Genomic DNA, 17,530 nt, shown 5'->3' with positions numbered 1-17,530 from the left:
AGATAGTAAGAACAAGATATGGACATTCTATAAAACCCACTTTTGGGTTCTTTTTTTTTTTTTTTTTTTTGCATGTCACGTTTTATTTTATTTTATTTTTTTAATTTTAAAATCTTTAATTCTTACATGTGTTCCCAAACATGAACCCCCCTCCCACCTCCCTTCCCATAACATCTCTGTGGGTCATCCCCATGCACCAGCCCCAAGCATGCTGTATCCTGCGTCAGACATAGACTGGCGATTCAATTCTTACATGATAGTATACATGATAGAATGCCATTCTCCAAAATCATCCCACCCTTGATTGTTCATTGGCCCCAGAATTTTTAAAAAATATATTTTTCATTGAGATAATAAGCAGTGATTTATAAACTATGGCTATTCTGCTGTACTGTTCCCATTCAATCCTATGGATTCATGACCTTTTAGGTGATGAGGTTTCCCAAATCTATTTCGTCACCCAGACCTCTCTCAGACACCCACCTGCATAACAGACTGCCTCTTCCACACACGCTTTGTAAGCAATATATCCAAAGCTGAACTATTTGTTTTCTTGTCTTAATTTCTTTCTCTTACTGTACTTCCTATTCTTACAAAAGGTGCCTTTAGCTGTCCGGCGTCTAAAACAGAAGCAAGCCAGTTACTCTGGAAGCATTCTTCTTCTTCACCTTTGCCTCACCTCAATTCTTAATGAATTTTTTATTTTACTTTCTCTAAATTCTTCATACCATCCTTTTTTTTTTTTCAAGCTATTACTTGAAATATTGTTGCTTCAGCAAAAAGGAAAATCACATCAACTTGACCTGTCAAGCAGGAAAACAGTCCCTCTCCCTAATTTTTATACTAAGAGCTGGGTTTCAGGATCAGTATATCATAACCAAGTGTTGATGAACAGCTAAAAATATTGTTTTTACCTATCTATCTTAAAAAATAGTAGCACTTAGGGGAAAACAACCTCAAATATGTAGTATTTTTTTCACGTTAGTCCTAAAATGTCATCAATTTATTATTAATGTTTTTATAAGCTACCATAGAGGTTACTGATTCTTTTTTTTCCTATCAGGAAATAGAAAAGTATCTGATTTTACATGAAACTGAGATGAGACTTGCAAAAGGGAAATGCCTACCAGAAGCTTCATTTTCTTGGGAGAAGTTGAAAGTGTGTAAACATGCCAATCTCTCTTCATCCTGTGTGGTTGAAATGAATGAAACTCAACACATTCACATACCTAAATTATTACTAGTTTCTTGGGCTGAGGACAGAAAGAAAGCTAAAGCAGCATTAATTACTGTCACAGACTACATGATAGGCTAGAGTTCACCTTTATAGAAGCAGATTAATTTTGCTTTTCAATTTAGTCTGCTCTATAGCTATGACAAGATAAATCATTTCAGAGAGGGTTTGTTACATCTGATTAGGATTCTTGTTTTAGCAGCTATCAAACTTATAATTCGAGAAGGCAATGGCACCCCAGTCCAGTACTCTTGCCTGGAAAATCCCATGGACAGAGGAGCCTGGTAGGCTGCAGTCCATGGGGCCACGAAGAGTAGGACACAACTGAGCGACTTCACTTTCACTTTTCACTTTCATGCATTGGAGAAGGAAATGGCAACCCACTCCAGTGTTCTTGCCTCGAGAATCCCAGGAACGGGGGAGCCTGGTGGGCTGCCATCTATGGGGTCGCACAGAGTCGGACATGACTGAAGTGACTTAGCAGCAGCAGCAGCAGCAAACTTATAATGGTCCAGTGGTCAGCAGTAAACAGATGCCAAGAAAGTAACAACTAGAAATCTTTGGGAAAGGAATACAGAATGCATTTTTATTCTTCAGATCCCTAGAAAAATGCAAAACCCTCACTCTTTTGAAAGAATTTCTTTGTTGTGATTTCTAGGTGCCTAGAAGGTGACAGATGTGAGCACTAAAATCCTGCTTTCATTTGAATTCCACATCATTTCTCTAACGGATAATATTCTAAATGAAAAGACATTATGGTTGTTTCAAGTTTCAGTTTTCAGCTTTGACCCTTTTCCCTTGTAAGCTTGCACCATTCCTCTTACCTGGATAATTTGCTTTCCTCATTATTAAAAAAGACCCTTAACAAAGTCAGTGAGAAAAATTCCACAGAAATCTAGGGTTCCACTTAGAGCTTACACACACCTAGGATTTAGGATAATTACTCAAAATCTACTCCAATTTACCAAAACTTTTTGTATTGCTCTGTTAACATATTAGGTGGGCACAGTAAATGCCTTTCTAGCAAATTGCATGCATGGGCATGGTAGTTTTATTTCAGTTGTGCTAAAAAGATTAATATTCTGTTCTGGAAAGATTTTATTAGCAATGGCTGACTATACAGTAGAGGGTCCCTTTCCATATAAATAAATTCCTCTCACTACCTTTAAATTCTAAAGATTTTTCTTCTCTGACTCATGAATTTTTTTTTTTTTTTTCCAGATCTTTTTTGGCTGCTCCGAGGTAATAGGCTTGAATGTATGGCATGGGTGATGCAGTCTGGAACAAAAGGCGTGAAGTGAAAGAAAGGTGTAACAATGTACAAATCTTCAGTGAGAAATGCAGTTTAGGATTTCAAAAGTAAAAGCCAAGATTAAAAAAAAAAAAAAAAGACCAAAATAAGTTAAAAATTGTTGTGTTAATTAAAATCCTCAGTGAATTAACTGAGAGCAAATTAAAACTTGATTAATTTTTAAGTATTCACTTAATTACAAGGTGGCATTTACTGTTATCATTTTTTAAATTATTTTTTCAGCTCAGTGTTTTAAATTCTAAATTCCATTCAGTTCATCCAAGAGACAGATGTACTAGATGATATGAACAATTAATAGAAGCAATGCAAATGACTTTTAAGTATGAAAAATGTTCCACCTCATTATTATCGTATCAATGTAAATTTGAGCAGATGATCATTTTCTGACCACCATTATAACCAAAATAAATACATAGTGCTATTGAAGATTGCAGGTTCATACACCTGAGAATAAATTGTTAAAAAATATCTTCCTGAGAAGCAGATAAGATAACCTTTAACATTCATATATTTTGATTCAGTAATTCACCTAGATATCTTTTTAAAATAATCAGAACCTTAAACAATAGATGTGAATAAATATATCCATTAAATATTAATTTTAATAGAAAATACTGATAGCCTGATACTACTAAAATTGCTAGTTTTCAAGAGTACATATTTACTTGGAATAATGTTCAAACACTAATACAAAAAGTTGTTAAAACATGAATATATAATGGCCTCAAATTTTAAATACAAACATATATATATATTAGAAATAAGACTAACAGTGAATATAACAAACTATAATTACTATAAACAGTACTTATTTGTGGGTGATGAGATTACAAATTATGTTTCCTTCATGTCTTTATTTGCCTGTAACACATTTATTTTAAAATTGGGAAAATAAACATTTCTGAAAATTAATAGAAAAATGGTATACATGATCTGATTTGCAAAGCAGAAGTGGAGATGAAGAGAACAAATATATAGATACCAAGTGGGGAAGAGGACTGGGAGGAATTGGGAGACTGGGACTGACACATACACACATTTGATACTATGCATAAACTAACTAACAAGAGCATGCTGACTAGCACAGCGAGCTCTACTTGGTGTACTGTGGTTACCTGAATGGGAAGGGAGTCCTACAGGGAGGAGGCGCATGTATATGTATGGCTGATTCATTCTGCTGTACAGTAGAAACTAACAACATTGTAAAACAACTATACTCCAATAAAAATTAATTTAAAAAATGGTTTGTGTATTATCAGGAAGGAAGCTGACTGCATAGCTGCTCAATTTGGAGTGAAAACAAGTTTGGAATAAGAGAAAAAGCCTTGAATTATACCTAGTTTTTAATTTGCGTCAAATAGACATTAATGAAAAATAATATAAAGTATCTGATATTATCGTTATTAACAATATTTCAATACACGTAATTATATACTGAAGTTGAATGAAAATTCTAAATACACTGCAGTTTACTCAAATAATTTCCCAAACTTATAATGGTTAATATTTTATATTTCACATATCTTCAAATAAAAAAAAAAACAAAGTTTTAAAATACTATACTTCACACACACAAAAAAAACCACTGATCTCCTTCCAGTCTAACAAATTCAGCCAGCTTGATAATATGAATATGATTACAAAGTTCTGAAAATATAGACTGTGCTGCCTTACAAGGTTTCTTAATTTATAAAATCTGACTCCTTTAGCTGTTTCTAAACCTAACAAATATTCCATACTTATATTTCTTAGGTTCGTTCTGCTATGTTAGATCCCAAATTGAGTTAGTATAGGGGGTTGGCTTGACTTGGGTGTTTACAAAAAGAACCATATTTCAAAGACAGAATGTGACTTCTGTTTATTGACCACATCTATACACAGGGAACAAAAAGGAATAGCCCAGCCCTTGGGACTCCACTTCTGCACTGAAGAGGTTGATATTCTGTGTGAAGGGTTGATGGTGTAATTAACTATTGTGAAATAAGCAGCTGGCAGAATTCGGTACTCTCAAGTCCAAAGGAAATTTGTTTGAATAGTGTTAAAGTTTGTACTACAGGCTATAACCAGGGCACTACTAGTGTGGGCTGCAGCTGGGCATAAGGTGGCCACAGTTCTGTGCTGAGTCAAATTCAGTTCACTCTCATTTTCTAAGTTAGTGCAATTTCCCATTCTTCCCCACATGCAAATGGGGGACTTTTTGGAGCTACTGAAATTCTTCTTTTTTTATTCAGCAATAAGAGGAAGGTATATTTAGAGATGTCAAATTTTGACCAGTGAATTCCTATTCATACCCTGACTTTAGTCAAAGAGGTCTGCCTACAGTTCACTGAAAAATTCATGCATTCTCTGATTGCCTTGGATCACACCATGAAATCTACTAGAAATTCCTTATCATTTTACCCTCCCCACATGTGTTGATGCAGCTCTTTCCAAGTAACACATGTCAATCCACCTCTGAAGTTAGAACATTTTATTTACCTCACACCATTGGCCATTTCACTTGGTATTTTCCATGATAACTTCTGACTTGTAAGTGACTAGAAGGTTTTATACTGCTATTCCAATGTTCCCCAGCCAGACAGACTGAACTGTTATTAGTTTTCTGAAAAGGTGTTCTTACTCTAACTTCTGGACCTTTACAAGTGTGATTCTCCTTGCTCATATCATTGTTCTGCTCTGACTCAATTTAATCATGGCTCAACTACATGCTAGTGCATACATGTACACACACACACACACACACACACACACACACACAGAGTTATGCACAGAGTCTTCAAATTCCAGCTAGGACACTTTTTCCAAGAAGACAACTCCGTTTTCCCACCTGGGAGTTGGCTGGGTACTCTTCCTACATGAACCCAAGTATCCTTTGCACTCCCTATCGTGGTTCCTTGCAGTTATGAACCTCATTATCTTAAGTAAAGCCCCAGAAAACATGAATAAATGAATGACTAAACGAATGGACTCCTCAAATAGTATTTAACTTTTCTTGCATGTAGGTCTTCTATATCGAATATTGAAGTTATAGAGGCTAGGGAATGTATCCTTTATTTATTTACTTATTTTTTTGAGTTCTCTCACTCATCACTTCACAAATAACAGATTCTCAAAACTTACAGAATTTTTTTGAGAACTAGATTGGATTTTTCTGTATGTTGTTGACCTCATATGAAGTCATAGAACTCTTCTCTAGAAGTGTCCTTAGAGATCACTTAGTCCAACCTTTTCATTGATATTTCTTTTGGATTTCGCTGTGAGGGTATTTTAGGTATTTTGGCCCAGAGGCAAGATGAGTTAGTTAAGGGAGAAAGTGCTAAGAGTGCATAAATGAAGTTAGTCAAACTTTTTATTGCTTTTTCCTCCTTTTGAAGGGAGATTAGGCAGAAAGGAAAGGAAAGGGAGAGGAGAATTGGGGAGTGAAATAGCCACAACTGAAAGAGATGTGAATCTAAGGATGAGTCTGGAAGAATCAAGGGTTCAAGTGAGTGGAGGTTGAGAGAGAGGTGATATAGCTTCCTTCATAAGACAATGGAGGCTTCCCTGGGCTGGGGACAAATCAGATAGAAAGTTAGAGTTTGTAAGAGTCTGAATGCAAACCTAATTCCGTCTAGTTCAGGCTCAAAGCAGACCATCCCCAGGAGCATGGAGATTCTACACTCTCCTTCAGAGAATGGACAGGTGGGGGGGCTTTGGGGAGACTGGGGAAAAGAGGGGGAGGGTTGGGGATGATTACAGTCACTGTGTGTCTCTTTCTCTCACCAGAATTTTATGGAAGAAAGACAGGTTAAACTAAACATCCGAGTGAAGTTGAAAGGAAAACAGGAACATACCATCCGAAAGTTGGAAACAGGGTGAAGAGAGTGCATGGGGCTTCCCTGGTGGCTCAAATGGTAAAGAGTCTGACCGCAACGCAAGAGAGCCAGTTTCAATCCTTGGTTTGGGAAGATCCCCTGGAGAAGGAAATGACAAGCCACTCCAGTATCTTTGCCAGGAGAAATCCATGGACAGAGGGGCCTGGAAGGCTACAATCCATGGGGTTGCAAAAAGTCTAATATCACAGAGGAGCATTGTTCTTAACTACTGGAAAATCACACGGTAACAATATAACTTGACAGGTTATAGTGCCCAAGCAAGGAAGCCTCAATTGATTGCCTAGGAGGACATTTGTTTTTATTGTATGTATCAGTAAATACACACAGGTCCTTTAGGGACAGCTAAATGAGGTCTTTTTCCCACTTAGATCTGTCTATCCACCTCGTTTTCAAGAAGCACTACCTCTGTGGAGTTCTGTTCTCCCAAAGCCTAGGATGCTGGGAGATCAGCTGAAGTCACTAAAATTGCCCTCGAGCCAAAAATAAAAGTAGTTACAGAATTGCTTTTATACGTGTATTTCTGGAAACATCAGACTCCTAATTTTATTAACTTACATGTGACCCACAATTTATTAAAATGTCTTTCAATTTCCTAGTCCCAGTTTGCTGATAATATCATGCAAACAAAGACCAGTGATTTGGCAATTTTTATTTTCATTTGTCTTGTCACTGATAAGGTATTGATATAATAATTGGGCTGCTGCTAAGTCGCTTCAGTCATGCCCAACTCTGTGCGACCCCACAGACGGCAGCCCATCAGGTTCCCCCGTCCCTGGGATTCTCCAGGCAAGAACACTGGAGTGGGTTGCCATTTCCTTCTCCAATGCAGGAAAGTGAAAAAGGAAAGTGAAGTCGCTCAGTCTAATATTCTGAAAATTATTGATGTGCTTTCTCTTTTGCTTTTCTGAGTATGAGACCTCCACTTTGCTTGCCACAGGTAAGGAGTGAGAAATGTGGTAAGAATTAGGGTTTGCCGGGGCTTCCCCAGTGGTTCAGTGGTAAAGAATCCACCTGCTAATGCAGGAGACATGGGTTTGATTCTTGGTCTGGGAAGATCCTACATGCTGTTAGACAACAAGTTCACGTGCCACAACTATTGAGCCTGTACTCTAGACCCTGGAAGCCGTAACTACTGAGCCCATGTGTCATAACTACTGAATCCTGTGCATTCTAAGCCTGTGTTCCACAACAAGAGAAGTTGTTGCCACAATGAAAAGCTCATGCACCACAGCTAGAGAGCAGCCCCCAGTTCGCCACATCTAGAGAAGAGCCCACACAACAGTGAAGGCCCAGCACAGCCAGAAATAAATAAATTTAAAATAAAGAATTAGGATTTATCATAGAAGGTATTAAAAGACATGCAAAAAATAAGACTGTTATGTGAGACAACAGATTTGAAATCCAGGTTCACTAAAAGCATAGAAATGGCCAAAATGGGAAGGTGTGTCAGACAGCTGAAGCATAGGAGGACTTCAGATCCTACTCCCTGTAGGGATCATGAAAAGAAACCATACTAGTTTTTATCAGTGAGGAGTACAGAGTAAGACAGTAAAATTAATGACCCTGAGGTTTTAACTTTTCAAGTCATCTTCAGTCCCACTTGGCATGGATGCAAATTGGAGAACCAAGGAGCCTACCACAAGGCTCACTGTGATGGCACTGGAGAGACAAGATCTTAAGCTATGCAGGCCTGACCCACTATCTAAGCGTTCTAGCAGGGTAATCTGCAATCGAGTGAACAAGAGACCTAGCCTGCCACATGAGATGGCATCACACCTCTAGACTTTGACTGTTGCTCTCTGATACAAGCTTCTGTAAGATATACTCTACTCTCTGATACTTTGACACCATTCTAGGATGGAAGTGAGACAATGATAATGAGCTAAGAGACAGGAGATATTAAGAATGTTTTCCTGGACAATAAGATGCGCCAAGGCTTCGGCTGCGACCCCCTCTCTATGCACCTGTGAGCCTCGCCAGCCCCTCCCCCAGGAGACCGTTGCAGTCGGCCAGCCCCTGCTCCTTGGTAACCATGTGTGACTGAAAGGCTGAGATCAAGAACGCCGATATGTCAGAGAAGACGCAACAGGACTCGGTGGAGTGTGCTGCTCAGGCACTGGAGAAATATCATATAGAGAAGGACACTGCAGCCCATATCAAGAAGGAGTGCGACAAGAAGTACAACCCCACCTGGCACTGCATCGTGGGGAGGAACTTCGGTAGTTATGTGACACGGGAAACCAAACGCTTCATCTACTTCTACTTGGGCCAAGTGGCCATCCTCCTGTTCTAATCTGGTTAATAGCATGGGACTGTGCCACACACCCAGTGATCCATCCAAAAAGAAGGACTGCAGCCTAAATTCCAAATACCAGGGACTGAAGCCTTCAGCCTTGCCTAAGGGAACACCTCCACCTTTGAACCTTTATTGTGTTTTGTACAGGGCATTCTCTGTACTAGTTTGTTGTAGTTATAAAGCAATTAGCAAAATAGCTTACATTTGTATTTATTTTCTATTCCATACCTCCCTGCCTCATGTTTTTTATCTTCAAAATCCATTCCTTTAAAGAAATAAATCTGTTGGAGAAGTATGTGCTAATAACCATTTGTTCAAATAATATAAGGTTGAAGATGGCCTATTATTTGATCTTGGGTAGGTTGGTGGGGGTGATTCCTTGAAGTTTCTATGGGATGTAACAGACTAGCCTATTCAACACTCTTGAGTTTCATTCTTGCCCATCCTGTTCCTGTTGTGCATGGAAGAATACCTCTCAGAAGTGCATGTTGAGAAATGCATGGCAGAGAAGCTACTGGATTAACTCTTACTCCTAATCTGATAAATACATTACTTAAGTGCTCCTTTGGGATAACTGCTATAGAGTGCTCTGGGCCTTAGGCCTCAGAGATAATGAATGTGTAGTGAAAAGTGAAAGTGAAGTCGCTCAGTCGTGCCCGACTCTTTGCGACCCCATGGACAGTAGCCTGCACCAAGCTCCTCCATCCATGGGATTTTCCAGGCAAGAGTACTGGAGTGGGTTGCCATTTCCTTCTCCAGGGAATCTTCCTGACCCAGGGATCGAACCCAGGTCTCCCACATTGTAGACAGACACCGTCTGAGCCACCAGGGAAGTCCTTTAAGCTTTCTATGGCTGCAAAATATAAATAAGCTGGTGAGAAAGTTGGGCTATTGAGAAATTTGTTGGGCTCTAGACATTTCCCTTCCCTTGCCTTGGCCAAAGTATACTCTAAAGATTAAAGGTGGTCTTAAAGGGAAAAAAACTCTTGAACAGTGGCCCTCCATGTGATTCTAATAAAGTTTTCAGGAAGTTTTTTTTTTTTTTTTTAAGAATGTTTTCCTTGACAATAAACATTATTTAAGGGCTTCCCTGGTGGCTTAGTGGTAAAGAATCCACCTGCAATGCAGGAGACGAGGGTTTGATTCCTAGGTCGGAAGGATTACCTGGAGAAGGAAATGGCAGCCTACTCTTGTCTTCTTGCTGGGAAATCCCATGGACAGAGGAGCTTGGAGGGCGACAGTCCATGGGGTCACAAAAGAGCTGGAAATGACTTAGTAACTAAACAACAATGGCAACAACAACAAACATTATTTAAAGGGACTAATTGAAACAGATTTGAAAAAAAAAGAATTGAATGGATCAGGCATCAAATTAATATTCTAAAGCATGGTATGCTTGAGGTTAAGGGAAAAGATAGTGTTCGTTATGGCAGAAAAAAAGAGTTGTATTGTCTTTGCACATTTAAGCATAGTGTAAGTTAAACCTTTTTTACACAGTTCATGGGGTTCTCATGGCTAGTATACTGGAGTGGTTTGCCATGCCCTCTTCCAGTGGATCCTGTTCTGTCACAACTTTCCACTATGACCCGTCCTCCTTGGGTAGCTCTACACAGCATGGCTCATAGCTTCACTGAGTTACATATACCGATTCAATGGACATGAACTTGGGCAAACTCCTGGAAAGGACAGAATTTCACTTTCATTTTTGGCATTATGGCATATTAGATAATTCAAAAAATTCTGGGTACAAAATATCTAGGAATGTTTGATAGAATGTAGCAAACCTTCATTTTAGACTCAGAACTAAGCTTCCAAGAGAGGAAGGGGAATAACCAGGAATCAAGAGTGAAAAGGTAAGCTAAAATCCAGAATGAAAGCTGATGAAAGCATCCTGGCTGCTTTGGAAAGGTTTCACAATCTTAATGACTAAGTATTAATGGTTCTATAAGCTTAGGGCAGAAAACACCATGCAAAGAAAGATCCATGAAAGGCTAGACTCCTGGTGAAAGATGAACTTGATGAACAGGTGAATTTATGTATCTTGAGCTGAGCTTGAGTGGAAAAATGTGTCCTCCTGAAAATCCATTATTGTTAGCTTATATTCACATGGGTTTAAAGTTCAAATCTATACTCTATAGATGGTCTTAGAGGCCCTAAATTAAAAATTATACTCAGTGATTGGTATTCATTGATTCATATTATAACAGGACATTGGCAGAAGGAAATGAAATGTCTCAAGGATCCCAGAGATAAGCCCTGCCAAACATGAACCCAAAGTACACAATTACAAAATACATGAGGAAGAATCAGCAATGTGCTCAATTAAAAATAATTTAGTTACTGAATGTAACAGCAAATTTGGAAAACGCAACAGTGACCACAGGACTGGAAAAGGTCAGTTTTCATTCCAATCCCAAAGAAAGGCAATGCCAAAGAATGCTCAAACTACCACACATATAAAATGCTTAGAGAAAAATAGGGTAAAACATGGGACAGAACAATGTCTTTTTCAAAGACAGTCATAAATTTGAAAAGAAGTTATATGATAAATACATATTAGGGATGTAATGTACAAAAAGGTTAATATAATTGATGCTGCTCTATATTGTATATGAAAGTTGTTAAGAGTAAATTCTAAGAGTTCTCATCATAAGGAATTTTTTTTTCATTTTCTTTTAATTTGTATCTGAATGACATGATGGATGTTTACTAAACTTATTGTGGTACTCATTTCATGATGTATGTAAGTCAAATTATTATGCTGAACATCTTAAACTTATACAGTGTTTTATGTAAAGTATCTCATGAAAACTGGAAGACAAAATAACAAAGAAATAAAGAATATTAATAAATTAAAATTTAAAAATCAATTGAAGGCTTAAAAAACAGGTTTACCAGATACTAGCTAAAGGGATAGCTAATAAATAAATAAATATTATGTTTTAAAAGAAGTATGCAGAATTTATCACAGAGGCACAAGATGAAAAATATGACAGAGTGCTTAAGGGATCTGAAAGAGTGAATGAGAATCGAATTGGGCTTCTGATAAAAAATTCTGCTGCTGCTGCTAAGTCACTTCAGTCGTGTCCGACTCTGTGCGACCCCATAGACGGCAGCCCACCAGGCTCCCCCGTCCCTGGGATTCTCCAGGCAAGAACACTGGAGTGGGTTGCCATTTCCTTCTCCAGTGTATGAAAGTGAAAAGTGAAAGGGAAGTCGCTCAGCCGTGTCTGACTCTTAGTAACCCCATCGACTGCAGCCATTCTATATAATGAAAAAAGGTAAAAGAGAGAAAAAAACACATGTTTTGTAGAATTAAAAAACATGGATCTTCAGATTGAGGGAAGCTGCTAAATTGTAATGAAGAAAATAAAGAGGAATACACAGTTAGGTATAAAACATCACGGTGAGACTACAGGACACTGAATAGAACAACTACTTCAAAAGCAGCCTGAAAGAAAGGCAGATTTTTCTCCAAAGGACTACAATTAGAGTGATTGTAAACATCTCAACAGCATCATTAAGAATCAGGAGACATTGGACCAGTTCTATGTACTACGAGAAAATGCTGTCAAGTAGAATTTTACTCAAGGGAAAAATATGCTTAAGTCAAAACAGCACTAATAATTTGCTATCGAATTTTCATGTTTTTCAGTGAATGAAAAAAGTGCTAAAGCACTAAAATTTCTCAGTTACTAAGAATAAAATTATTTCAGAGAAAAGACATGAAGCTCAAAAGGTACAGGGGGCGGGGGGATGGTTAAAAAGGGGAAAAATGGTTAAAATTTTAGGTGATCCAGACAATCACTGATGGCATGAAACAATAGCAACTATTGCTTTCAATGGTAAACAAATTGAGATGGAAAAATATACTAGATAAAAACAACATGGAGGAGGGGAGCGAATCATTGTAGATAAGTACACATATTAAACATTTGAAAGTCCATCACTGAAACAACAGAAATATAGCCTTTAAATTCCATGATAGAGAGGAAGAGAAGTAGGAACTGAATAATCTCTACACCAAAAGAAAGTTTTCCAAAAACCCATGAAAAAAAAAAAAAAAAGAATATTTAGAGTGCAGGGGAACAAAAAGTCTTTCACGTTTCTAGTGTGAATCTAAATCAGCACAACAATTCTGAAGCACAACTGGCAATATTTTAAAGACTAAGTATTAATCACTTCCTGGAAACACAATTCTATCCCAAGGTATGTAGACTAGAATAATACCTCTTCAGCTATCTATGATTTAAAACAAGTTTTACAATGTGTAATCCACTGCAGAACAATAATTTTGCAAAAATGCAAAATCATATGATGTTGCAGCAATGTCAAATTGCTGTAAAAGGTTTCACTTGCTTACTCTCAGTGCTTGTGCTACCTCACCAGAGATAATTCACTGATGCTGGTCCACACTATATTTTGAGGAGCACTGCTTTATACAAAGTCTTAAACACATCGGTAGGGAGAAATAAATCAATGTAGCACTGCTTGGAATAGCAAAAGAAAACAAAATATAGCTAAATGTTCCCCAAAGAATGGATACATTGCAGAATATTCATATCTAATAATGTTTAGTGATGTGAATAAATGATCTAGAAGTGAAGGTATCAGAGTAGATAAATGTTAAAAAGAACATAATGCTGAGTATAAAAAAGCAATTTGAGGAATTCATCTCATATGATAGTGTTTTGTAATATAAAATGAAGTCATGGTTTCTTAAGGAATATATATTTTTAGGGAGGTATAAAGACATGCATAGGAGTGATAAGCACCAAATTCAGGATAGTTACTACTTCTGGATGGTGGGAAAGAAAGAAAACACTACTGGAGAGTGTTCATGAACTCTATTTGTATTTTTGTACTTCAGTTGAGCAGAAGTCTCAAGTGTGTTCATTATACTACTCACATATTTTTGTATGTTTGAAGCATTTCATAATTTAAAAAGGAAGAAGATACATTGATAATTTTATTTATGGGAAAACCAATACAGTATTGTAAAGCAAAATAAAGTAAAAATTAAAATTAAAAAAAAATCTCTTAAATTGAGAGTAAAAATTACCACCATGTAGCTTAAATGTCAGCAATCATTCAGATCTGCTATTCTTTAACATACTTGAAGAGTTTTGTTTTCAGTGTGCATGCTAAGTCACTTCAGTTGTGTTTGACTCTTTGTAACCCTATGGACCATAGCCCACCAGGCTCCTCTGTCTTTGGAATTTTACAGGCAAGAATATTGGAGTGGGTTCCCATTTCCTACTCCAAGGATCTTCCCAACCCAGGGATTTTTCACGTTTAAAAAGAAACTCAAATTGTGTTCAGTCAGTATCTCAAGCTAGTATAAGTGTAATACCTATAGCTCCTGGGCACTTATACTCTGTGTTGAGTCCTACCTTTACACAGATCAAGTTTTTCTAGGTACTAGTGTGCACGCAGACTGGAGGCCATCAGAGGAGATTTTTAAAGGAAGATTCTAATAACACAGCAAAGTGCTATGCCTCCCACACTGGGATTCAAGCTTAACTAATACACGCTTTTCATTTTCTTATTCAGCACTTATAAACATTGCCTACAAACACGTTAAGTGTGAGTAAATAGGCAATTGTTTTACTCTGTTGACTGTTTATATAAGAGACATTAAAAACGTATCACTCGAGGGACTCAGTTAACAATTTAACACTAGTTAGGATTTGCCTCATTGGTCAGGATGACTTGCAAATTCTTTTTTCAATTCTCCTGAGACTTAAAATATGTAGGAAGATTCTCAAATGTTAGGTGATGAGGCAAAGTCACAATCTTATCCTTAAGAATCATATTATCTGCACACACAGGAAGTATTATATATCAACTGTTACTCTTAATTATATTTACTTATATTTATGCAGCAGTCTTAATCCAAGCAATTGAGTCATTTTATTTATTGATAAGGTAATAAAACAGTGAGGTTATTAAACTCTCCCATTGCTATCCAATATTCCCATTCTTTTTAAAAGACTGTGATCAGCAAAAAGTCCTAGCTCTGAGAGAATGTTTATAAATGTAATTATAATTATAAAAGGACATGCAAAAATGTACAAATGATCCACACTTTAAATACACTGGCAAAAAAGTGCAACTTTTTTCCTAGATTGCTTATAAGTTAATTTTCAAGTAATTAACAAAATGATTTCCTATTTCACACTAAATTAGAAGTTGCTGAATTAGAGATAGGAAAGTTGCTGAGATGAGTTGCTAATACTATGGTTTTCTAAACTGCCTTCAAATCCGAAGTATTCCTAGAGTGGAAATCAGGTATACTTCAAAAAATAAAAAGCCAAAGATTTCACTTGTATACTGGTTATGACAGGCATGATTTACCACTTTGAACTTTTCCATATTAGTCTTATTTGCATTTTTAAGGTTTAGTTTAGTACTCTTGCCTGGAAAATCCCATGGATGGAGGAGCCTGGAAGGCTGCAGTCCATGGGGTCGCTGAGGATCGGACACAACTGAGCGACTTCACTTTCACTTTTCACTTTCATGCAAGGGAGAAGGAAATGGCAACCCACTCCAGTGTTCTTGCCTGGAGAATCCCAGGGACGGGGGAGCCTGGTGGGCTGCTGTCTCTGGGGTCGCACAGAGTCGGGCATGACTGAAGCGACTTAGCAGCAGCAGCATACCTCAACGGAACAAAAGAGTGAAATTTAACTTCATCTAACTTATGTAAACCTTGCGTTCTTTACATGCTAACCTATGCATGCCTGTTCAGTTGTGTCCTACTCTTTGCAACCCCATGGACTACAGCTTGCCAGGCTCCTCTGTCCATGGAATTTTCCAGGCAAGAATACTGGAGTGGGTTGCCATTTCCTAGCTCAGGAAATCTTCCCAACCCAGGTATGAAGCACACATCTCCTGTGTCTCCAGAATTGGCAGGCAGATTATTTACCACTGAGCCCAAAGCCTTTGACTGTGTGGATCACAACAAATTGTGGAAAAAACTTCAAGAGACAGGAATACCAGACAACATGACCTGCCCCTGAGAAATCTGTATGCAGGTCAAGAATCAACAGTTACAAATGGACATGGAACAAGTGACTGGTTCCAAATTGGAAAAGGAGTGTGTCAAGGCTGTATATTGTCACGCTACTTATTTAACTTATATGCAGAGTGCATCATGAGAAATGCCAGGCTGGATGAAGTACAAGCTGGAATCAAGAGTGCCAGGAAAAATATCAATAACCTCAGATATGCTGATGACACCACCCTTACAGCAAAAAGTGAAGAAGAACTAAAGAGCCTCCTGATGAAAGTGAAAGAGGAGAGTGAAAAAGTTGGCTTAAACCTCAACATTCAGAAAACAAAGATCATGGCATCCAGTCCCATTACTTCATGGCAAATAGATGGGGAAATAATGGAAACAGTGATAGACTTTATTTTTCTGGGCTCTAAAATCACTGCAGATGGTGACTGCAGCCATGAAATTAACAGACACTTGCTCTTTGGAAGAAAAGCTATGACCAACCTAGACAGCATATTAAAATGCAGAGACATTACTTTGCCAACAAAGGTCCGTCTACTCAACGCTATGGTTTTTCCAGTGGTTGTGTATGGATGTGAGAGTTGGACTATAAAGAAAGCTGAGCACCGAAGAACCGATGCTTTTGAACTGTGGTGTTGGAGAAGACTCTCGAGAGTCCCTTGGAGAGATCGAACCAGTCAATTCTAAGGGAAATCAGTCCTGAATATTCATAGGAAGGACTGATGCTGAGGCTGAAACTCAAATACTTTGGCTACCTGCTGCAAAGAACTGGCTCATCTGAAAAGACCCTGATGCAGCCTGGTGTGCTGCAGTCCATGGGGTCGCAAAGAGTCGGAAACGACTGAGCGACTGAACTGAACTGAACTGAACTGAGCCGCCCGGGTCACTGACTTGTTTTACAGTTTCAGTCAAGTTCCATGTTTGCCTCCCTGGCTCTTGGATTCCTCATCTGTGAAATGAACAGATCAGATTATCTGAGTATCCATTCCCTTTCGGTCTTCCTACAGTGTCAGTTGTGCTGGCCTATTTGTCCTGACAGGGTGTGTCATTGGCTGCAGTTTCATCCTCTTTACATCAGGTTGGTCTGTGTGGCAGAATGAAAGAAAGAAAGAAAGAAAGAAAAAGCAAGCAGTAAAGAGATGCAAATTCTGTAAAAGTCTATAAAGATGATCATTGTCCTTGGGGTTTCTCTTTAGCACAAGGAAAACATAAAATGGTAGAAAATATTTGTACAATTTATATTACAAAGAAAATGTAGTTCTACTGAGAAAAGTATTCTATTTTTTCCCAAAAATGCCTCTCGCTTTTCAGCTTAAAAGAATTTTAGTCATTCTAAGATTTTCATTCTAAAGGGGAAAATTCAATTATCTTATCTATACCTGCAGCGTGGACTTTCAGTTTCTGTATGGTTCTCTTCTTTTTTAGTTTTGTAAGTGTGTTTCTCAGGTTTATATTAAGTGAGAGTCCAATAAAGGTGAAGTTAAAGGTCAGGGAACACTGTGATTGATAACCAGAGGAATGAAAGAAGCCGAGTGACAGAGAAGTGGAGACCCACGTCATGGCTTTAAGAAGACAGACAAACTGAAGCCACAAGTCTCCAGCAGAGATTTCTCTGGCATAGATAATACAGGAATGAAGGGCAAGACAGAAAAACACAAAACAAAGTCATAAATATAAAGCTGAGCTGAGTGAGGATTTCAGAGCATTAACTCTGTTCTCAAATCAGATGTACAAACTGTGTTTGGACAACACTTCCCTCATGACCAATATGAGTGCAATCTTTCTAATGGATTAA

General features: G+C 37.9%; 1 protein-coding gene and 1 pseudogene across 1 annotated transcript in view; one reads left to right on the top strand and one right to left on the bottom strand.

The window, feature by feature from the left end:
* Positions 1 to 17,530, bottom strand: part of KCNH7 (potassium voltage-gated channel subfamily H member 7) — a 517,474-nt gene that overhangs the window by 242,202 nt on the left and 257,742 nt on the right. The window lies entirely within an intron of this gene.
* Positions 8,454 to 8,714, top strand: LOC138075307 (dynein light chain 1, cytoplasmic-like; annotated as a pseudogene).

The sequence above is a fragment of the Capricornis sumatraensis genome, chromosome 3, assembly GCF_032405125.1.
Source record: "Capricornis sumatraensis isolate serow.1 chromosome 3, serow.2, whole genome shotgun sequence".
NCBI classification, from domain to species: domain Eukaryota; kingdom Metazoa; phylum Chordata; class Mammalia; order Artiodactyla; family Bovidae; genus Capricornis; species Capricornis sumatraensis.
The sequence above is the reverse complement of the archived record's forward strand: the minus strand, read 5'-3'. Positions and strand labels throughout refer to the sequence as shown.